The sequence below is a fragment of the Watersipora subatra genome, chromosome 7, assembly GCF_963576615.1.
Source record: "Watersipora subatra chromosome 7, tzWatSuba1.1, whole genome shotgun sequence".
NCBI classification, from domain to species: domain Eukaryota; kingdom Metazoa; phylum Bryozoa; class Gymnolaemata; order Cheilostomatida; family Watersiporidae; genus Watersipora; species Watersipora subatra.
In genome coordinates this window covers 46,249,470-46,273,516 of record NC_088714.1, presented here as the reverse complement: position 1 = coordinate 46,273,516, position 24,047 = coordinate 46,249,470, and the positions used below count along the sequence as shown (strand labels likewise).

Genomic DNA, 24,047 nt, shown 5'->3' with positions numbered 1-24,047 from the left:
GGCATCATCCAAAACAATGTGATTGTTGGAGAAGTCATTGGTAACCGTAATTATATATTTGACACTTGAAAACGAATGATTTCCATTGGGCTTTGACATTATCAGCAGCAATATTCAGCGTTGGTGCAAACCTTTTCTTGTAGGGTAATTTTATGCTAACCATTGCTAAAATTGAATTTTAACAGGTGTTATTTTGATTCAGTATATTTTATACCCTTAGATGACAGTTTTTTCAGTCATGTGTTATACTGTAACATTGTAAAGTAGTTAGAAAATTGTGACAAATGAATCATGCAAACTCAGTTACTGTCACTTGACAAGTTTAGTTAGAGCTCAAGCACATTATGGTTTTGGTCATCAAACGCACCTGTCCCAGCATGATGGCTCTTTATAAGAACACTAGCTGCATTACCCGTCAACGGGATCAGATTCTTGTACAGCAAGAGGTTTATTGAGAGTTGTCTTTCATACTGTAAAACAACGCCAACTATGCAGTTACATCTCCCTCTCTCCGTCTCTCCCCTCTCTCCCCTCTCCCTCTCTCCCCTCTCTCTCTCCCTCCCTCTTTCTCTCCCTCTCTCTCTCTCCCCCCCCCCCCCTCTCCTCCTCGCTCTCCCTCTCTCTCTCCTTCTCTCCCTCTTTCCCCTCTCTCCTTCTCTCCGTCTCTCCCCTCTCTCCCCTCTCTCTCTCTCTCTCTCTCTCTCTCCTTCCCTCTTCTCCCTCTCTCTCTCCCCCCTCTCCTTCTCGCTCTCCCTCTCTCTCCCCTTCTCTCCGTCTCCCTCTCTCTCTCCCTCTCTCCCCCTTCCTCTCCTCCTCGCTCTCTCTCTCTCTCTCTTCCTTTCTCTCTCCCTCTCTCTCTCCCTTAGTTCAACGCAACACATGCGGATAGACAACATTTTTGGTTTTTCTGTCGGGCGTATGAAGAAAAAGTTTTCGGCGTGTGCCTACTTTTGAGCAGGCGACGTATAGCTGATCATGGCTGATGCAGGGTGACAATAAGTCGATAGTAGCTGCTCTCTTTCTTTTCACAATAGCGTATCGCAACCCTCGGAGTACTCGTGAAAGTTCTGTAATAGTAAGTTACAGTAGGCCTACTCAGAGCTGGAAAAAAATTAGTAACTCGGCTGCTGAAGGAAATGAACATGACCCACTATCACGAACAGCGGCAAATCCAACGTTATTAAGTAGTGGAGATGTGGCAATTCATAGACAATACAACATCGTATAAGAAACACTTACCTTTTTGATGTGGAAATTTAGTAGGTGAGAAATGCGTTTTTCTAGTGGCTCCAAGAAACAAACGTTTATGTGACCTTCTCGGTACACGTTGGCAGTAAATATGAATTGCATGTAAATAACTACTCATTAATTTATTTAATTTAATGAATAGTACATTTGTATAGCTGTATAGACACCTTTGTATAGGCCGCAGAACTCAGGAAAGGTGCTTTTTAACACGGCAGAAAATTTGCTGTTTAAAAAGCGTGCTAACAGGGGATTTCGGTTAATGCGCTCGAGCGGTGAAAGAAAAACAACAGAACCGCCACACCTTTATATAAGCCGCTTGGCTCAAATCGTCAGAGAAAAGTAGCGGTTAATAGTCCATATTACGAAATTACGATATTACGAAATTATGATAATTAGTACTCATATTAATTCGGTTGGCTTCGTTCGACCGAATGGAAAAAGAAAGACCGCTCTATAATTTATTTACCGTTACTACACATATTAATTCAGTTCGCTTCGTACGACCGAAATTCGTACGACGATAAAAGAAAAGACCGCTCTATAAGGCGGACAGACAGATAGACAGACAGATAGACAGATAGACAGACAGACAACGATTGCCGTTTATATAGTAGATTTACGAATAGCAAAAGGTAGGGCTATTTATGATAATCTCATGACTTTGAATGAACTACATATTGTACATCACTACTAGTTGAAACTATAATATCCATTCATTATTGATATTATTCAACATGACAGCAACAAAATTGCTGTCGTTTTCAATTTCTTATTTTTGATTATGTTCTTGATTATATTTAACTAGGTGAATACCTGAGTAATAAAAACGTTTTTGAACAAAAATTTAATTTTATTTAACATATACAACATTTACCATTCTAACTTTTAGACTTCATACTATAAGAAAATTGTTTTTTTTTGTGCAGTTCAAATGAATAAGAAAAAAATATAAAACAACTGTAAAGGTTTCCAAACTTTTTCGAGCAACTGTAACTTTTAAATCGCACATCGTGAAAGAAGTGTTTGTTGAAATAAATTAGAAAAAAAACTGTAAAGGTGTATAAATTTAAATGTGAAATCATTAGCAAGTAATGGCTAAATATAGTCTGTTTTGCTACAATTACAATAAAAATTGTTTGGTATACAACTATTTGATATAAGTTCATGTCAGTGTTGGTATCATGAGGCCAAAATATTGTACAGACGTATTGAGTGGTATAGAAACCAATAGTAACTATCTAATGCAATCACCTCCTGGTAATCATAATCAAAATCATCATCATTAAAAAATAGTAACAAAACAATATGTTAACCTTAGTAACTATAGTTACTTACAATGGCTTTAGTGCATTTTGTGGTTATGATCTGCAATAAAATGTAACATTACAATGTACTACGTGCAGTACATACCTTAGGGAAGTCATACCTTCGAGACAGATGTATAACATAAACGATGAATTTAGCTCAAATGAATTTAGCTTACTAAACACATACTTCACAAAGTTTCAGTATGTATTGTAGTAAATTTCAAACTTTGAACTAAAATTTCATCATTTATCTGTTTGCAAATCGATGTTACCATAATGGGTAACACTGAACTGAGATACAATCGCCGAACTTTAATTTCGCGAGCAGTTTTTGTTATGTTGTATAGCGGAAAAAAAATTGGCCCCAGTATGGCGAGAACGAAAAAGCATCGTGTTTCATAAAGTTAGGCAAAAACAAATTTTATAACAGAAGCATCGTAACTCGTAGGCGCAATTATCAATGTATCAATTAATACGTCATTTAACAGGTGCAATCTAGAAAGGGGTATATTTTATATGATAAGAGCAAATGAATTTGAAAGACTGTGTAGCTCAGTGGTCAAATGTGTGGTTAGAAACTCGCAGTTGCAAAGTTTGTGAGTTCAAATCCTGCACAAGTCGAGCTTTTTATTCCAAGATTTTAATAGCTAAAGCTGGACACACCGACTCAAAGAATTACACACGACACACAAACTTTGAGATATATGTATATAGATTAGGTCATCAGAAAATTAACTGTAGAAACTCAGTTTTAGATGGATATGAAGCATGTATGGGTAATTAAATACAAGATAATAAACAAGGAGAAAAACACAAGGCTTCCATACACTCGACACTTTATTTTACCCTAGGACACTTATATTTCGCTAGTATTTAATTTCGTGAGTAGCATACAGAGTAAAATTTTGCTGCAACTTAATTTCGTATCTTTGATAAGTGCGAAAATATAGGGATGTAAAAATAAATGCAGTGGAACAAACGTAATTAGATTCCTCAGGTTCGGTTCACCGGTAAGAAAATTTTTTTTAATTTGGAGCTAGTTTGTAACGGTGAACCGCAGGTAGAATTGTGTGGACGAGATCGATAATGCAATTTGATCGCTTGCTGCCATTTGTTTCTTGGACTAACAATGAACAAAGCTATTTACTTCCGCGTTTTCGCTTGTTCGTTATGATAGTTTAGTTCCGTTCATGAAATTTTCGCGAGAGGATTACTTCGCGAAAACGCGAAAGTTAGATGAGGCGAATACATAAGTGTCCTAGGGTATGTGACTATCAATTTAAGCAATGCATGTCAACAATACTAAGCTGTTCAAATAATATTAACAACACAGCGACTGAAAGAAGAGAAATAACAAAATAGTAAGATTTATTTAGTCGTATTATTTGGAAAGTTGAGAATCTCATATAGATAATGCCAAAGAAGATTTACATTAATGAGTGACCTTCTTGCACGCCTTAACAACATTCATATATTAATTTACTATATTCCTCTGAATGTAAATTGGTACTTGAACAACAAGCCTTGTTGCGTTGACAATTTATGATATGTTAGAAAAGAGTCAATCATCCTGGCACTGAATTATTTTGGTTTTTATTTTGATTTGTTCTGCAGAAAACCTTTTTGACTTTCATCACACACTTTGGGTTGTTAGCAGCATAACACAAAATATTGCATATGCCAAACAGGTTCTGAAATGACCCAGATGTTTGGGTCATTGCGTAAACAATTTTTTCAGTTTCAAAAACTGAAATGGACTGTAAGAAGAATGTTAGAAGTAATGGCGCAATTGAGACATAAAACAAAATAAATGTAACAGTTATGAATCCAAAACTATTAGCCAGTTCTCTGTCTTCCTCTTTTAAATTGCGTCTTTTCTCCATTTTCTTTAATTCTTTGGAAGTTAAAAACAGAAATATTGTAGGAATGAGAAGAATGAGAATAGAGCTGACACTCATTATAACCAAAGCGAGTTTCATGTTGTTGCTGCTTGAGCTGATTAGAAGTTGTCCTCTCAAGACGCAGCTTACGCCAGGTAGAAGTTGAAACATGGCAATGGCATATGTCAAAGTGATGACCCAGACGAGTAGAGAGATTTTCCCAACGTTATTCAGCATCTTTGAAGACTCGTACTTGAACGGTTTACATATAGCGTAGTATCTGTCGTAGCTTGCTATCGCTAATAGAACATACCGACAAATAATAGTCGCAAAAAACAGTTCATCAATTATGTAGTACTCAGTTATCTTGTTGAAGTAATGGAGAAAACTCGGTAGAGTGAAGATGAAATGTATAGTTACTATACAGCTATAGACGACATCCGCGATTGACATGTGCAAGAGTATCCAAAAGTAATTTGTTCCTCTCAGTTTTCTTGATCTACATAAAATGAGAATATGAAATATATTCATCGAAATAGAAATAACGTTTACTATCTGCGTTGTCACTACTTGTGCGATATGATATTTTTCAAATTCGCACCAAGTCAGTTGTGTTGTCGTATTGTTCCGCTCCATTGCTTGTTGTTTAGTCCATGAAGTCGTTGTGAAAGTTGATTTTTTACCTTGTGATAAATATTATCCTATTTAAGTAAAAAGTATTGATTAAAAATGCCAAGCGTTACACAGGATAAGATGTACGTATATTCTGACGTTAGCAACACATTCATTTGGATGACTTGAGCAACGGTATGACATTAACTGCAAACCGAACCTTTGGAATAGATCATCCAGGAAATTTATTGAATTTTCTATTTACAGTAAAAATTTTATAAAAACGCATGACTTGAAACTGTTCATCATTAATTTAGGTTTCTTTATATTGTAGTATTATAAACGCTATACATATTCTAAACATTCGTATGTAATCCATTTCATATCAACTACCGTAAAACCTCTATTTGAACGCCACCTTTATTTGAACGCCACCTCTAACAGAACGCCACTATAGAAGAACAGTTGGAAAAAATACAATGCCTCCATTCAATGTAACACCACGCCTATCTGCTTGCCATTTTGACATTTGTTGATCTTTACGAACCCATAATAGAAAGTGATCAACAGAAAAGTATCCAAAAAATAGTACTAGTAACGACTCCGTTACATCAATAACAATTGATTTGTTGTTGTTGCTGTAGTGATGGCCATGACTTTAGTGATGGTGTACATGAGAAGATCGATCGTCACAATTATCAGAACTACACTTTAATTCAAAGTCACTATGGTCTAAAATTCTAAATCATATTCATTGTTTTCAGATTCGTTCATAATGGAGTTTACAATCTTACCTGAAGACTTTAAAGGGTTTTGATGATTGATGAGAATACTCTTCTGTAACGCCATATGACGTAATAGTAGCCATTGTTATGGCGTATTATTAAAAATGTTATGAAAAATTGAAAATTTTATGTCCATTTTTTAACTCCAAAACTTTTCGGTACTTTCTTTAAAACTTTGAAAAACACACCATCGAAATACTTAATAGCATCATGCTAATTTTATGATCAAAGTGGTTCTTTGTTTAAACCGGTCAGACGAATTCGACATGGATGAAAAACATTTTAGAAAAACCGGTGAGACCGACGGCATAAATGTCAGTTTTCCCAAAGGAGAATGTAAAATATAGATGACATTAGCATCGCTTCACCAATAAAAGAGTGAAGCGCTTTTATGGGTAGATTTATTTTTCTAAAAATAGGATGAGCTAGTCGAAAAATACCGCGCCATCCTTTATTTGAACACCACCTCTAATTAAACACCACTATAGGGAAAGGGCTGAAAAATAGAGCGCCATGGTGTTCAAATAGAGGTTTTATGATAACTCCTTTCCTAGAGTTGCATGCTTACTCATGCATGTATGAGCGACATGCGGCACCCTCAAGTAATGATATGAAAGACTTCTATATCCAGTTGCAAACTCACTTTGAGATTTATAAGAAGTTGATAATTATAATTTGGTTTTAAGATATTTCATTTATACTTTAATCAAGAGAAGATGGTTCTATGAAAAAAATACGCACACTTTTATCAATAAATTTTGACAATGCCACAATATTTAGTTTGTGTCTATTTGTGTTTATGCAGACAGCATTGGATTCAAAGATAAACCTAACTTCAGCACTTGTGAATATTATTCATGCTGGAATATTTGTCAGTCCAGTGCACCATGAGAGATAGTAATGAGTAGGCCTTAATCAGTATATGCAGAATCAATTTGTGGAGTGGCAAGGCGGTTGACTATTGTACTGGTTGAGCATTTGGTATGACTAGCATATGTACATACATATAGCATAGTATATAAGTACTAGTGGAATGCCCGGCGTTGCATGGCTATTAAAATTGCTTATAAAACAATAGCAGGTAATGTAGTTACCTGCCACTTGCTATTAGCCTGGCACATTGCCAATGACTAATTTGAGGAAGCTAGTGTTGCAAAACTTACCAATAAGAGCCGGGAGAGCAAGCTTTAGTGCCGTTGTACCGTAACATAATGCTATCCGTATTTTCACCCACATACCCCGCATATAGCTTAATTGGTAAAATATTTGCCTGGTGAACAGGAGGTTCTGAGATCAAATTCAGCATGATACGGATATTTCATTCCTAAATTTTAATAGTTGTAGCTGGACAAACCAAACTACACGCATACAAACACATAAACTTTGAGATTTATATATATATATATATATATAGATTAGTGTAATAATGATTGATCCAAATCCAATTCAGCTAATAGATCAATTCGTCTAATGATTTGTCTAAAGTTGCAGTAAAGACAATGATCAAAATACAAAAACTTAAATCAGAGACTTGTACTTAGTACACTAGTTAAAATAGCAAAACTTTTATTGGATTTAATGTGAATTCGAGTGATGTTTGTGTACAAAAAAATAACAATACAAAAAGGAGATAAAAATTCAAGATGACCAACTATAATTTTGTTAGGACATTTATTTATATTTATTGATTCTTCGTCATTCTGACACAGTGGAAGATGTGTTTGTTCCATATTCAGTTTCATAGTCGCCAGATCGTAGTTAACTGTCATTTTGTTACTCTAAAAAACTGTGAAAGGCGCATTTGTATATATTATAAACTGTTTTTGAGACTACCTTGTTTTTAAGTACATGTAGCTGGTATTGCTATTATTAATGATAGAGATTTTTGCTCTACGTTGTAAACCTGTGACACTTTTATCACTGAGATAAAGCTCAAGATATAATTGTATATGCTAATATGCTGGCAGCCCCATGAGCTGAGAGAGCTCATCATCAAGTGTAATAATTATGAGCACAATTATTCCATGTTACTGCAAGGTGGAGAAGTTGAACGTGTGCTTGGCAGCAAAACTTGTGTACCTGAGTTTAATCCCTGCTTTACGTGCATTTGCTTAACGCTTTAGGCGGAGCTTTGGACAGATGGACAAACGAACATGACTCCTATTGTAGGAAATATCGACATAGCAAACTTGTGTTGCAAAATTACAAGCAACTTGCATCAGTTTTTTTTCAATTTTTTAATTACACACAGTTGAGCTGCTGCCTACACAATAATTCTGATGAATAGAGGAAACCATTATTCTTCTAAAATATCTAGTATCAAGGAAAACTAACTGTTAGCTTTGTATGTATATGGTATTGAGGTGCAGCTTAAAATCACCTTGCTTCAATGAACTGTTTTACTAAGCATTAAATAAATGGTTTTTAGCTGTACATGATCGTACATGCATAACTTTGCTGAATACTCTCCTTAAATTTCTATTGCAGTAACGCGCTGCAACAAAGGTTAGATAACTCCCCACACATGAGGCCAGTTGACGACAAGCCATACATAAGAAACATTTTTACATAAATTTCAATTTTATAATCAGCACAATACATTGAAACATAGAAATTTTAGATTTTGGCATTATATCGCTAGGAAAGAAATATTTTGGAAACATAAAATAGAGCAGACAACTCTTTAAATCGTCACAAAAAATAATTGCTGCAGATAAAAAGACTTTTAGCAGACTATTTTAAAATGATTCAATAGACGTAGACTCTTCATAAACTTTAAAAAGGCAGAATATATGTTGTTGGCTCTGTGAACAGGCTACGCACCACCTCATACATGTGCAGTATGTGCAGTATGTGCAGTATGTGCAGTATGTGCAGTATGTGCAGTATGTGCAGTATGTGCAGTATATCTAGTATGTGCAGTATGTGCAGTATGTGCAGTATGTGCAGTATGTGCAGTATGTGCAGTATGTGCAGTATGTGCAGTATATATAGTATGTGCAGTATGTGCAGTATGCGCAGTATGAGCAGTATGAGCAGTATGAGCAGTATGTGCAGTATGTGCAGTATGTGCAGTATGTGCAGTATGTGCAGTATGTGCAGTATGTGCAGTATGTGCAGTATGCGCAGTATGTGCAGTATGTATAGTATGTGCAGTATGTGCAGTATGTGCAGTATGTGCAGTATGTGCAGTATGTGCAGTATGTGCAGTATGTGCAATATGCGCAGTATGTGCAGTATGTGCAGTATGTGCAGTATGCGCAGTATGTTCAGTATGTGCAGTATGTGCAGTATGTGCAGTATGTGCAGTATATATAGTATGTGCAGTATGTGCAGTATGTGCAGTATGTGCAGTATGTGCAGTATGTGCAGTATGCGCAGTATGCGCAGTATGCGCAGTATGCGCAGTATGTGCAGTATGTGCAGTATGTGCAGTATGTGCAGTATGTGCAATATGCGCAGTATGTGCAGTATGCGCAGTATGCGCAGTATGTGCAGTATGTGCAATATGTGCAGTATGTGCAGTATGTGCAGTATGTGCAATATGCGCAGTATGTGCAGTATGTGCAGTATGTGCAGTATGCGCAGTATGTTCAGTATGTGCAGTATGTGCAGTATGTGCAGTATGTGCAGTATATATAGTATGTGCAGTATGTGCAGTATGTGCAGTATGTGCAGTATGTTCAGTATGTGCAGTATGTGCAGTATGTGCAGTATGTGCAGTATGTGCAGTATGTGCAGTATGTGCAGTATGCGCAGTATGTGCAGTATGCGCAGTATGCGCAGTATGTGCAGTATGTGCAATATGTGCAGTATGTGCAGTATGTGCAGTATGTGCAATATGCGCAGTATGTGCAGTATGCGCAGTATGCGCAGTATGTGCAGTATGTGCAATATGTGCAGTATGTGCAGTATGTGCAGTATGTGCAATATGCGCAGTATGTGCAGTATGTGCAGTATGTGCAGTATGCGCAGTATGTTCAGTATGTGCAGTATGTGCAGTATGTGCAGTATGTGCAGTATATATAGTATGTGCAGTATGTGCAGTATGTGCAGTATGTGCAGTATGTTCAGTATGTGCAGTATGTGCAGTATGTGCAGTATGTGCAGTATATATAGTATGTGCAGTATGTGCAGTATGCGCAGTATGTGCAGTATGCGCAGTATGTGCAGTATGTGCAGTATGCGCAGTATGTGCAGTATGTGCAGTATGCGCAGTATGCGCAGTATGTGCAGTATGTGCAATATGTGCAGTATGTGCAGTATGTGCAGTATGTGCAATATGCGCAGTATGTGCAGTATGCGCAGTATGCGCAGTATGTGCAGTATGTGCAGTATATATAGTATGTGCAGTATGTGCAGTATGTGCAGTATGTGCAGTATGTGCAGTATGTGCAGTATGCGCAGTATGCGCAGTATGCGCAGTATGTGCAGTATGTGCAGTATGCGCAGTATGTGCAGTATGTGCAGTATGCGCAGTATGTGCAGTATGTGCAGTATGTGCAGTATGTGCAGTATGTGCAGTATGTGCAGTATGTGCAGTATGCGCAGTATGTGCAGTATGTGCAGTATGTGCAGTATGTGCAGTATGTGCAGTATGTGCAGTATGTGCAATATGCGCAGTATGTGCAGTATGTGCAGTATGTGCAATATGCGCAGTATGTGCAGTATGTGCAGTATGTGCAGTATGCGCAGTATGTTCAGTATGTGCAGTATGCGCAGTATGTGCAGTATGTGCAGTATGTGCAGGATGCGCAGTATGTGCAGTATGTGCAGTATGCGCAGTATGTGCAGTATGTGCAGTATGTGCAGTATGTGCAGTATGCGCAGTATGTGCAGTATGTATAGTATGTGCAGTATGTGCAGTATGTGCAGTATGTGCAGTATGTGCAGTATGTGCAGTATGTGCAGTATGTGCAATATGCGCAGTATGTGCAGTATGTGCAGTATGTGCAGTATGCGCAGTATGTTCAGTATGTGCAGTATGTGCAGTATGTGCAGTATGTGCAGTATATATAGTATGTGCAGTATGTGCAGTATGTGCAGTATGTGCAGTATGTGCAGTATGTGCAGTATGTGCAGTATGCGCAGTATGCGCAGTATGCGCAGTATGTGCAGTATGTGCAGTATGTGCAGTATGTGCAGTATGTGCAGTATGTGCAATATGCGCAGTATGTGCAGTATGCGCAGTATGCGCAGTATGTGCAGTATGTGCAATATGTGCAGTATGTGCAGTATGTGCAGTATGTGCAATATGCGCAGTATGTGCAGTATGTGCAGTATGTGCAGTATGTGCAGTATGTGCAGTATGCGCAGTATGTTCAGTATGTGCAGTATGTGCAGTATGTGCAGTATGTGCAGTATATATAGTATGTGCAGTATGTGCAGTATGTGCAGTATGTGCAGTATGTTCAGTATGTGCAGTATGTGCAGTATGTGCAGTATGTGCAGTATGTGCAGTATGTGCAGTATGTGCAGTATGCGCAGTATGTGCAGTATGCGCAGTATGCGCAGTATGTGCAGTATGTGCAATATGTGCAGTATGTGCAGTATGTGCAGTATGTGCAATATGCGCAGTATGTGCAGTATGCGCAGTATGCGCAGTATGTGCAGTATGTGCAATATGTGCAGTATGTGCAGTATGTGCAGTATGTGCAATATGCGCAGTATGTGCAGTATGTGCAGTATGTGCAGTATGCGCAGTATGTTCAGTATGTGCAGTATGTGCAGTATGTGCAGTATGTGCAGTATATATAGTATGTGCAGTATGTGCAGTATGTGCAGTATGTGCAGTATGTTCAGTATGTGCAGTATGTGCAGTATGTGCAGTATGTGCAGTATATATAGTATGTGCAGTATGTGCAGTATGTGCAGTATGCGCAGTATGCGCAGTATGTGCAGTATGTGCAATATGTGCAGTATGTGCAGTATGTGCAGTATGTGCAATATGCGCAGTATGTGCAGTATGCGCAGTATGCGCAGTATGTGCAGTATGTGCAGTATATATAGTATGTGCAGTATGTGCAGTATGTGCAGTATGTGCAGTATGTGCAGTATGTGCAGTATGTGCAGTATGCGCAGTATGCGCAGTATGCGCAGTATGTGCAGTATGTGCAGTATGCGCAGTATGTGCAGTATGTGCAGTATGCGCAGTATGTGCAGTATGTGCAGTATGTGCAGTATGTGCAGTATGTGCAGTATGTGCAGTATGCGCAGTATGTGCAGTATGTGCAGTATGTGCAGTATGTGCAGTATGTGCAGTATGTGCAGTATGAGCAGTATGTGCAGTATGTGCAGTATGTGCAGTATGTGCAGTATGTGCAGTATGCGCAGTATGCGCAGTATGTGCAGTATGCGCAGTATGTGCAGTATGTGCAGTATATATAGTATGTGCAGTATGTGCAGTATGCGCAGTATGTGCAGTATGCGCAGTATGTGCAGTATGCGCAGTATGTGCAGTATGCGCAGTATGTGCAGTATGCGCAGTATGTGCAGTATGCGCAGTATGTGCAGTATGCGCAGTATGTGCAGTATGCGCAGTATGTGCAGTATGTGCAGTATGTGCAGTATGCGCAGTATGTGCAATATGTGCAGTATGTGTAGTATGTGCAGTATGCGCAGTATGCGCAGTATGCGCAGTATGCGCAGTATGCGCAGTATGCGCAGTATGTGCAGTATGTGCAGTATGTGCAATATGTGCAGTATGTGCAGTATGTGCAGTATGTGCAGTATGTGCAGTATGTGCAGTATGTGCGGTATGTGCGGTATGTGCGGTATGTGCGGTATGTGCGGTATGTGCGGTATGTGCGGTATGTGCAGTATGTGCAGTATGTTCAGTATGTGCAGTATGTGCAGTATGTGCAGTATGTGCAGTATGTGCAGTATGTGCAGTATGTGCAGTATGTTCAGTATGTGCAGTATGTGCAGTATGTGCAGTATGTGCAGTATGTGCAGTATGTGCAGTATATATAGTATGTGCAGTATGTGCAGTATGTGCAGTATGTGCAGTAGGTGCAGTATGTGCAGTATGTGCAATATGTGCAGTATGTGCAGTATGTGCAGTATGTGCAGTATGTGCAGTATGTGCAGTATGCGCAATATGCGCAGTATGCGCAGTATGCGCAGTATGCGCAGTATGCGCAGTATGCGCAGTATGCGCAGTATGCGCAGTATGCGCAGTATGCGCAGTATGTGCAGTATATCTAATCTTTTTATAGATCTTATGTCTACAGTTGCTCATCAACTTCAATCCTCAGAAGATATAAAGGGCTTACTTTATTTTAAACAGCACAATCTAACACATACAAGCATGGTTCCCTGCGAGACCCTGGCGGTTATCTCACGCAGTAAAACATTTGCAGCCCTAGGCTCGGCAGCTTATGTTAATATTAAGCTGGGTCACTGGTGATCGCATAAAAATGGTCCCACACCATGCCATTTCAAAAGTGCTGACCTTTACCTGTACAGTGGATTTTGGAAGAGTTTTGCCTGCGGCTCTTTGCGAGAGTTGAACTGCGCTGAACTCTTGTGTTGACCACCGGTTGTTGCCAGTGCATAGGTTCCTATTTCACCGCCGATAGCCCTAAGATTTTGACATCGGTTCTTGAAGCATATCTGAAAACCAGGCTTAAGCAGTCAAATTATCCTCAAATCTGCCAAATAACCATGTTTTCTTGTCTAATAGTGCATTCACCATACACCACACAAATCAAAATCTGATTTATAAAGTGCCATCATTGACAGGTGGAATAAGGTGAGAATTTTTACCCTGCAGAATAGTTGTGCAAATCTGTGATTTTGTTCTTGACTAGTTTTTAATAAATACACTATTGTACTAGGAATTACTAACCTCCCACTCGCTCATTAATAACCTAGCCTGTGCTCCCTGTTTAGTTCTTATAATTACTTGATTATCCTTACATCATCTCCTGAGTTTCTCTGAATCAACTTGTAATATTTACCGAATAATTCTTTTTTTATTGCTACTGCTTAGCATTGAATGGATCTCATCATTTTAGATTTACTCTAGGGCGTAGGTAGGAAATACATGCCTGGCTCTACAAGCTTATAGTGAGAGCATAGCTTTTATCCTTGTCAAAGCTAACATGATTGCCTTACATACAATCACAGCTGAGGTAAGTTTTGCTAGTTTTGGTGGACTAGCTGCTACTACTACTAGCTACCTTCCAACCAATTATTTGTGAAATATGGTTAGTCTTCATTTGAATATGTGCTCGGCTATTGACAACTCAGAGCTACAACGGTCTTTAAAACTGCTTGAATATTTGTTTCCCACAAATCTTTAGTACCATTAAGTCTTTAGTATCAATTACTATTATGCGGAGTCAGCGCAGTTAGGATCGTAGCTTCTGTCTTGTATGTACGATAAGTCGGCCATGTTCAATACTCTTATACCCCTTTCAAATGTCGGAGAAAACAAAGTACTACTTCTCAAGGATCAATAGATCTATAGTAGGCCTATATATAAATACTGTATATAGTATAGAAAAAGTAATAAAAAGTAAAAAATACTATCTGTACTGTAGTACATCACCGTACACATCTTCGAATGATGGTAAAATGGCTAGGCCCATTCACTACTGATATTCTAGTTTAGCCTAGGTTTTTAAGATCTTTAAATTTAAGGCTAAAATATTAAATAAGACTTTAATATACAACTAAAACAGTAAATAAGGCTTTAATGTTTAAAAGAGCAAAAAAATAAAAATACCATATTACTAAAAGATTATAAGATGGCTTAACCTACTTAACAACGAAATCGTTTATCAACAGGCTTTCTAGAACAAATTACCGTTGCAAAATCGGACGAACTACCTCTCTGTACTTCAAACTTAAGTGCAAGGAACATCTCTACAGATCTAACAATACTATTTCTGTACCTCACCAGTTGAAGACATAAAACATAGGCCTACTTTAATTAATTTAGGAAAAAGAGCACATAACTCTAAATATATTTTTCTTATTTGAACTTCATTGTAAAAATCAAACAGGGAGTCATCATTGTTTACTACAAGTTGTTTTTCAAATAAGGCGATAATTTATACAGCCTTTCTTATGTTACTCGGACATTAGATGATAGGTTGTCATTCTGTAGACAATATAGAACACAGGCTACAGAATACAATGGTTTTGTCTCACTTACAATCTATGATAGACACTTTCGAATGCAACATTTCTGGTCTAGACAAAGCGCTATATGCAATACTGTATACTTGGTGAGCCTACAAGACCTTATATTTCACTGTAAAATACAATATGAGATAATTCCTTGTTGCACTACATTTGAGAAGTTGGTAAACAATGTACAACGGGAGCTCTACCTGTTACAAAACATTTTTTTGGCAAAATATTGTCTCTTGTTGTAGAAAAAATTTTAGGATGCGAAAGGCGAAAATTTTAAAGTGGGTGCTGCTACTCCCAATACAAATATAAGCAGATAAAAAGATAAATATGTTGTATTTTATTTTTCATCTTTTTATATATAAACCTCAATGTTTGTCTGTCTGCTGTTTGTCTGTCCAGTTATAGCAATAAAGTTGTAGCAATGAAAAATCCCCTCTGTACTGGATCTGAACGCATCACATTCAAATCTCAAGTCTACTAACAAGCGCGTAATCACAAGGCTAAACCAATCTTATCACACCAGTCGCTCTTACCATATAGTGCAAATCTTTTTTGCAACTGCACTCCCTAAACATAGAATTTTTATTATTAATTAATATTACCTTTTGCACTTGTTTTGCTTTTTAACAATTTTTAAAAGCCACTTAAAAGTTCATCACCTATTTTTTTAATTTGTATTTTTAAAATGCGGCATTTCAGTTTCCAATACCCTATTACTAGCTCCAATTTCCGAATCTTCCTCATGGCGATCGCTAAGAACTATTAAATTTAAAACTTTCACACCTGGACTATTATATTATCTTGAGTAGGAAATGCATCTACGTTTTCTTTCCGTTTGGTCAGACAAAATATTTGACAAAAAGAGTACGATATCTCATTTTCACTGTTTTCATTTTCTCGTTTGTACCAGTATCGCGAGGTACCAGTATCGAGAGGTACCAGTATCATCATATTCAAAGGTTGGGTAGATAGCTTTGGCTACAACAGTAACCTTTTTTTACACACACCTCTATGTAATCATTATCATTATTAATTCAACATATTCCTGATTTTTATTTATTTTTTTTTTAGCTCGTAATAATTGCATTAGCATCAAATTATTTCTCATTTTAATCATTGTAGCAGAACAGATTATCTAGCCATTACTTGCTAATTATTTCAAATTTAAACATCTTTACAGTTGTTCTATTTTTCTGAATTGACTTGAACTGCACAAAACTTTTTTCTTATAATATAAAGTTTAAAAGTTAGAATGTTAACTGTAGTTATGCATTAAATGAAAATAAGTTTTCTGTCCAAATAGTTTTTATTATCCGGGCAATGCTGGGCATTCAGCTAGACAGCTAATAAAGTTGACACATTTTGTAAAACAGGAGTTTGAGTTGGTTTGGTCTAAAGTCTTTCCAATAATGTATTTCAATTCAAAAACAGACTAAAAGCCAATCTAGCTTTCTCAGGGGAAACACAACTCCAACAAATCCTCCTGGTGTAAATGCACCTTCACATGTTTTCTCATCAAAATTTTAAAGCTTTAGTTATGGAACTATCACACAGTAGACTGGATACAATTAGAATTTTGGGCTGCTAGCTAAGCCTGTGTTCCACTTACAGATGCACCAGTCTGGAGAAATAATAAAGAAAGGCGATTTACCCTCAAGATCATCGGAGAATATCGTAAGTGTGAGTCGCATCTATTCTTTTTCGGAGTTGTCCCACTACTGTTAAACTATATTTTAGTAATATGATGTTTTTATCAAATGACATAATTGTAAAAATAGCCACAAAAACTCTTAGACAGAGTCCTAGCTTAACAGCTTTGAGCATCTATCTCAAAGCAAAGAGATACGTATGCCAAAATGTGACATGTCTTACCAAGTGAGTCATGAAGCATTTTAGTTGGTTGTCATTTTCATAGATTATTACATTATTAGAAACAATCTGTTATAGTTTAATGAATAACTACCAATTTGTTACCTGCTTTTACTTAATCATCCAAAACTTATCATTGATATCAGCCCACTGAGGTCGAAGTTTTTTACCCGAATATGAATCTAACAACAAATGATTTATAATATCTGAACAACTCAATGTTTATTGAAGTTTTATAAATATGCTAAAATGCATTTATGAATTGTACAATTTGTTATCGCTATTGTCTCTTTTGTCATTATTTTCTATCAATTTTCACTTTGGTACATAACTCACGCTTGCTGTTACTTTAGAAAGTTAAATTCTCAGAAAGGCCACTGATGTTGGCAAAAATAATATCCAGCCTCAAGTTGAATTTTTTAAAAAAGAGGAATATTCCAATTAAAAAAATTGCGTTCTACTAATTTGAACAATTCATGATAAAATATGTACTTCTAATTGATATTAATTTTTTAACTAATGCAATTTGCTTATAAAAAGTGGTACCAAGATATTTGCCAAATTCCCAATACTGTCTGTTGTACAAATATGATGCAGGAATAAAGTCAAGGTCATTTAAATAAATAAAATTTCTAAATAATTAATATTTGGTTGATATAATTCAGCCTCTTAGTTGCCTATGTTTTAGTTTCATAATAAATTAAATTACGCTACTTTGAGATGCTGGCGTAACGCATTTCAAAGTTCAAATACTCAAAAGTGAATGTAACTCCATAGCATCGAATCAACCCAAATTTATTGTAACTAGTAACCTGGCAGCTTCGTGCGCTGTGAGAGATCATCAGGTGTAGCCAGTATGTGCACAATTATTCCGCGATACTGCAAGGTGGTCCAATGGTGGAGTTAGCAGTGCGCCTGGCTGCAAAACTGGATGTTTGAGCTCAAATGCTGAGTGATGTATTCTTTTGCCTAACCTTTAAGCGTTGCTTTGCACAAACGAATGAACAGACAGACAGATACAGTTCTAAAGATTGCTATACGCATCACAAACGAGCAAAAAAACTAAATTTATTATATTGTTTAAATCTTTTTGCAGGCTCAGCCTAAGAAAAAGAAATTGCCATGGCGAACTCAGTACATAGTCAGTCTCGTATCAGCAGTGATTTGTTTTCCCTTTCCATGTGCCATCATAGGATTGGTACTCTTTGTACAAGCCCAGCTTTTGCAAGCGGGTGGACACACAAGCGAGGCTAGGGAGAGAAGAGAGAATTCTAAATGTTGGACTTGCTGGAGCATGTTCTTAGGAGTTGCTGCTGTCTCCTCCATATTGTTAATCGCTTTGATTCTGCACCTCAAGTAGATGAAATAAACAGTACTCTCTACTAGCAGCAGATATCTATTGACTAAAGAAATCACAGCATTGTTGTCTGAGTGGAACTTGTATTAAACACAAAAAAATTCATTTTACAGTTGATTATTTAACTATATAATAGTTTTAATCTAATTTTATATAAAATATACTATTTTTGATATATGTAAGTTATTTTAGTTTGTGTGGCGATTAGGGTCTCATTTGAAATTTGCAGTAATATCAATACGAAACATGAATTTTTTAACAATAAACTGTTTTGTGATGACTACTTAAGTATTAGTTGTTTGTTACGAGTCAGCGCCAATAATAATAGGTAATGTGCTGAACATGGATAACTTGTACTCATTGTACAACTAAACTATATGCGGTCCAAGTTACAAGTGACAAAACATACCGGATTACTCTTACATTGAGTACCGCATCACGTACAACGTAACGTCATACCAAAAATCAATGCGTCACGTACAACATAACGTCGTACGAAAAAGCAATGCATCACATACAATGTACCGTCATACCAAACAGATGGTAACACCTCCAGCAAGCCGACATGCACAAGGCAACGTCATGGCAAATGAATGGTAAAACAGAACTGGTATTTATTATGATTCTAAACTACAAAACGTTTCAGTATTATTCTTTTTAAGGTTTCAAAACATGTGAGTATTACTTTTTTAATGTTTAGAAACAAGCAAATATTAAAAAAAAATGTTTGAAAGTTTAAATATTAATAAATGCATTAAAACAATCATCAATTTAAATGTATTCATGATTGTTAGGATGGCTTTGCGGCTAACCACTGTGTCTCCAGACAGTGTGTCAATACAGCTTCTAATCACATACCTGAGTCAAAATCACTCCTTTGAGCCATAAGCTCTTACAACCGATAGAGACAAAGAAAAAAATAACCTAGCTTAAAATTATAATTTGTAATATTGGTCAAAGTGATCACTTAAATTATATCTTCATTGACAGAGGAATTGGCTACAATCTAATGCTAGGTTATTGGTTAGTGTACTGTAGTTTTCCAGGCTGAGAAAGCAACTCCTTATTTGAGGTGTACTACTTTTTCGGATTTTGTTCTGGCCGATATGCTACCAATTGAGGTGAATAACCACCAGATGCTATGATCAGACTACTTAGCAGTACAGTTTATGACAAAGGTTTTCTCCAGTAGCGGAGCATTCTTAAACATAGACTGCATTCAGAGGAATATAGCAGAGTATATTTCAAGATGCATCACAATTGTAACGTGTATTTGAGACAATGCCAAAATAACAACCACCACGTAATGTAATAATATTAAATATAATAAAATCCAAGGTATTTAATATACTAAATTATATAAAAGAGGTATATCTGCATATTCTATCTAGCTAGGATTATCTCGCTGTCGGTTATCTCGCTGTCTTTTACAATGAAAGGACAGTCAATAAAAAATAAAAGATACTGCAAGAAAATTAACCGAAACATTGGAAGACAACTATTCCAGTTTACTTAGTTTAGTACATAACAGACAGTACTTCATTAAGGCAACACTGCAGAAAGATTTAGCAGATGTAAACGAGGTAAGACAACTCTAAGGAAATGGAGAGAATTAAATTTTACTGTTAGCCCTTTGTTTCTGCCTCTTTATTAAAGAGAATGCAATTTAACATTTGCATCTAATCAGTATACCAATAGCGCTACACAAATTTAATTTGTTGTTTTATTAAAGGTTGACTTGCAACAAAATTCACATTACAGTTATTTGGTATGAAAAGATTCACCATGTCTTACTCTGTTGTGTTGGTGCAAAATATGTGGAAATGTGATTACAAGCTCTTAAAAGCTAAAAAACGAAAAGCCTCCGTTGATTGGAATCTGTTTATTTCTCTGACGTAGTCATTAAATTTGGTTAATGTTTTGTCACGTGATGTTCTCACGTGAGTTGAAAGACCCATAAAAGGCTCAATATAAAACTTATCGTAGCACTAGTTTATGACAAACACTTCGGGTTTTACCGAAGACCCCGTATCAAATATAAAAGATCGCTACTTTACAATTTTGTTTTGACTTGGTCTAATCGTCTAGTCGTAATCTGATCATTTGACCCAATACTTTGCAAATAATTTCTGCAGCGATTTTCGATTATCACACGTGACCAACAGGCTCGTCGTGATTATCAGACAATGATATGTACTCCTTCGATGTAAGGTTAAAAAATTAAATGAATTTTTACTGTAAGTTATAAGATATCAGTGCTAAAAGTGATGGCATTACAATGATGATAAAACAGACGCATAAGAACAATAGACATGGTTTTATTGAATGAGTGGAGAAAATTTGTAAAAATATTTCGACGAATAAGGTTGCATGAAAGTGTAAACAAAAAACCATCTCTTACAACTACGTCACATTTGAGCCGTTTTGGAAAGAGAATCCAAACTACGGCAGTCTCGTGTGGCTGTGATTAACTGTTCGTTTGTTAGCTTTTAAGAGCTTGTAATCACATTCCCAGCTATTTTGCACCTACAACACAACAGAGTAAGACATGGTGAACCTCTTCATACCAAATAACTGTAATGTGAATTTTGTTGCAAGTCAACCTTGAAATATTTGCCTTATGCTATTTTAGAACATGACAGAAAAGTTGTACACATGCCTAATGTTCTGTTAGATTCTTCAACTAAGCATGTTTGCCATATTTCTAAATTTGCTGAAACAATGGAACATACAAGTAAATGTTACTTCACATGTAAATCCTGATTCACATCCAGCTGCAACATAAAGAAATATAAATAACAGTAACACATAAAGTTCCTGTATCATTTATTCTCTGTGTAAATACTGTGGTCAGGAGGATTATAGGTATTGCTTAAAGGTTGACTTGCAAAAAAATTCACATTACAGTTATTTGATATCAAAAGATTCACCATGTCTTACTCTGTTGTGTTGTAGGTGCCAAATATGTGGAAATGTGATTACAAGCTCTTAAAAGCTCAAAAACGAAAAGCCGCCGTAGATTGGAATCTCTTTATTTCGATTACGCAGCCATGAAATTTGGTTATTGTTTTGTCACGTGATGTTCTCACGTGAATTGAAAGGCCAATAAAAAGCTCAATATAAAATTTATCGTAACACTAGTTTATGACAAACACTTCGGGTTTTACCGAAGACCCCGTATTAAATATAGATGCTCGCTACTTTGCAGTTTGGTTTTGATTTGGTCTAATCGGCAAGTCGTAATCTGATCATGTGACCCAATACTTCGCAAATAATTTTTGCAGCACTTTTCGATTATCACAAGTGACCAACAGGCTCGTCATGATTATCAGACAATGATATGTACTCCTTCAAGCTAAGGCCAAAAAAATTAAACGAATTTTTATGGTAAGTTATAAGATATTAGTGCTAAAAGTGATGGCATTACAATGACGATAAAACAGACGCGTAAGAACAATAGACATGGTTTTATTGAATGAGTGGAGAAAATTTGTGAAAATATTTCGACGAATAAGGTTGCATGAAAGTGTAAACAAAAAACCATCTCTCACAACTACGTCACATTTGAGCCGTTTTGGAAAGAAAATCCAAACTACGGCAGTCTCGTGTGGCTGTGATTAACTGTTCGTTTGTTAGCTTTTAAGAGCTTGTAATCACATTCCCACATATTTTGCACCTACAACACAACAGAGTAAGACATGGTGAATCTTTTCATATCAAATAACTGTAATGTGACTTTTGTTGTAAGTCAACCTTTAAAAATACACTTTAGGCTAACAAATCTGACTTTCATGAGAAGTTATATCACAAACATGCTGTAAAGTTCCCCAGCACAGCTCACAAAGTATGGTGGGTAAGTTTTCATACTTTATTTAGTGCACATGCTTCTTGTTTCCTCCTTGAACAGCCTTTGCGTATGAACGACTTACACACCTCCAACAGTTTCGAGTTTTCAAGTTGCATTTGGTTGATCTATGGACGTTTTGAAGTAAGGGATTGTGAGGTCTAGCGTACTCTACAGGTACTCTGAAGAAAAATTACAGATACTCTAAGATACACTCCGGCTACTCTAAGTCACGATACAGATAATTCTAAGGTACACTACGGGTACTTTGAGGTACACTGCAGGTACTTTAAGGTGAACTACAGGTCATCTTAAAGTACACTACAGGTATTCTAAGGTACACTTCAGGTCATTTTAAGGTACACTGAAGGTACTACTCTAAGGTGAACTACAGCTAATCTAAGACACACTACGGGTACTTTGAGGTACACTTCAGGTCATTTTAAGGTACACTAGATGTACTCTAAGGTACACTACATATATTAACTAAGCACATCAATGCTCATAAAATAAGTAAACACTTTATTGTGGTGTAGCTCCAATGACAAGACTTATTTTCCTACTGATTTGTATTATCTGTAAAATTTTAATGTTTTGTTAGGAAAAGAAGTTTCCTGCTTACGGGGTTTATTCTGTCGAGTTCTTTTCAAAGATTGAGAGTGCATAATTGGTTTCCAGGATATACTTGCCCTATCATACTAAATCAGGTCAACAGCTTCACCTGTGGTCCTGAATATAGGTTACAGATAAAATATGCAAACAAAATATGCATCTATAAATCTTTTTATGTTGATATGGTTGGTGATTTTAGTTATAGGAGTCAGTCATGAAGCTCATTTCTTCTTCACCTTCAGATTATTCAATTGACCTTTTCCTTCCTTTACGTGGTTTTACTCTATCTAATTGAATGATAAACCGCTATCCTCGTGCAAGTTTAATTATTATGGTACATGAAGCAAACGACTCAAGTATTAATTGTAAGTAGAAACAGAAAACACAGTCAACATGAAAGTTTGTTGACTGGATGATGTCACAGTTTTCTACCTGACAACATCAATGGCTTTTGGAGTTATCCAGTCTTACACTTGGAGGAAACGTGAAGGGAGCTAGCAGTACTGCATTTTCAATTACATTCCGTACTTGTAACTACGTACGAGCATTTGGCAGTCCGGAGTAATTTAACAAACCCGAGTTCAATCACGTGTTCATAAATAGTAGTTGCTGTTCTTTATTTTATTACCGAGCGCTTCTTGTATGCAACGTGCATTCATGCGTTGGGGAACTCTGCTACAAAACCGGCCCAACGTTGCTCCGCCCAGTCAGTAGCTGAGCACATTAGCCTCTCCGTTATAGGAAGCAGAAGGGCCTTGGATTGAGCTGTTATCCGAGTTTACTAAGGTATTAAAATATTTCTAGTGTGCACTGATAGTATATATGTGATTGGAAAAAATACCATTTGTCATTGATATTAAATACTGATCAATATAATTCAATTAATAAAATCCACCACTAACAAACGCATTCGCCGGCTCGTAGGCTGTTTGCAAGTTTTTTTATATCACGCCTAGTAGTTAGTACGTACTAAGATTGATTGTCTGTGAACGAATCAATAACTGCAGGGCGGCAGAGTGTACTTTACGCAGCTTGTCAATGTTAATTAATTTCGTGGGTCAATAAAGTTAGTATGTCATGGTGTAACGGGTAGTGTTATTTTTGTGATATTATCTTAGCTTCATTGGTGTTGTTGCATTAGCAAACTCTTTTAACCACTTTCAGCCAGGTGTTAGACAATTTTTAAAAATTACGTTTACGAATCTTTACTTTGAGCAGCCGCAAACATTTGCACCCTCGTTGCCACATCTCTCCTATGATACACACGAGAACCATATAAATATTTCGTTGTAAACAGCATGAAAGTGTTGTAACTTGTGACGCTATATTCACTATTTGTTTGTAGCTGATTAACTTAGAAGCAACTCGTTTGTGTTCTCCGTATTTTTA

The 24,047-nt window shown here is 36.7% G+C and overlaps 1 protein-coding gene across 4 annotated transcripts in view; it reads left to right on the top strand.

Annotated features, from left to right (window-relative positions):
• The first annotated feature begins 23,360 nt into the window (after window positions 1-23,360).
• The window catches only part of LOC137399863 (calpain-9-like), a 50,224-nt gene continuing 49,537 nt past the window's right edge, over window positions 23,361-24,047 (top strand). For all 4 annotated transcript variants that reach the window (XM_068086113.1, XM_068086112.1, XM_068086110.1 and 1 more), the window contains exon 1: window positions 23,361-23,444. The gene's annotated coding sequence lies outside the window, so the exon portion shown is untranslated. The remainder of the gene's footprint in view (window positions 23,445-24,047) is intronic.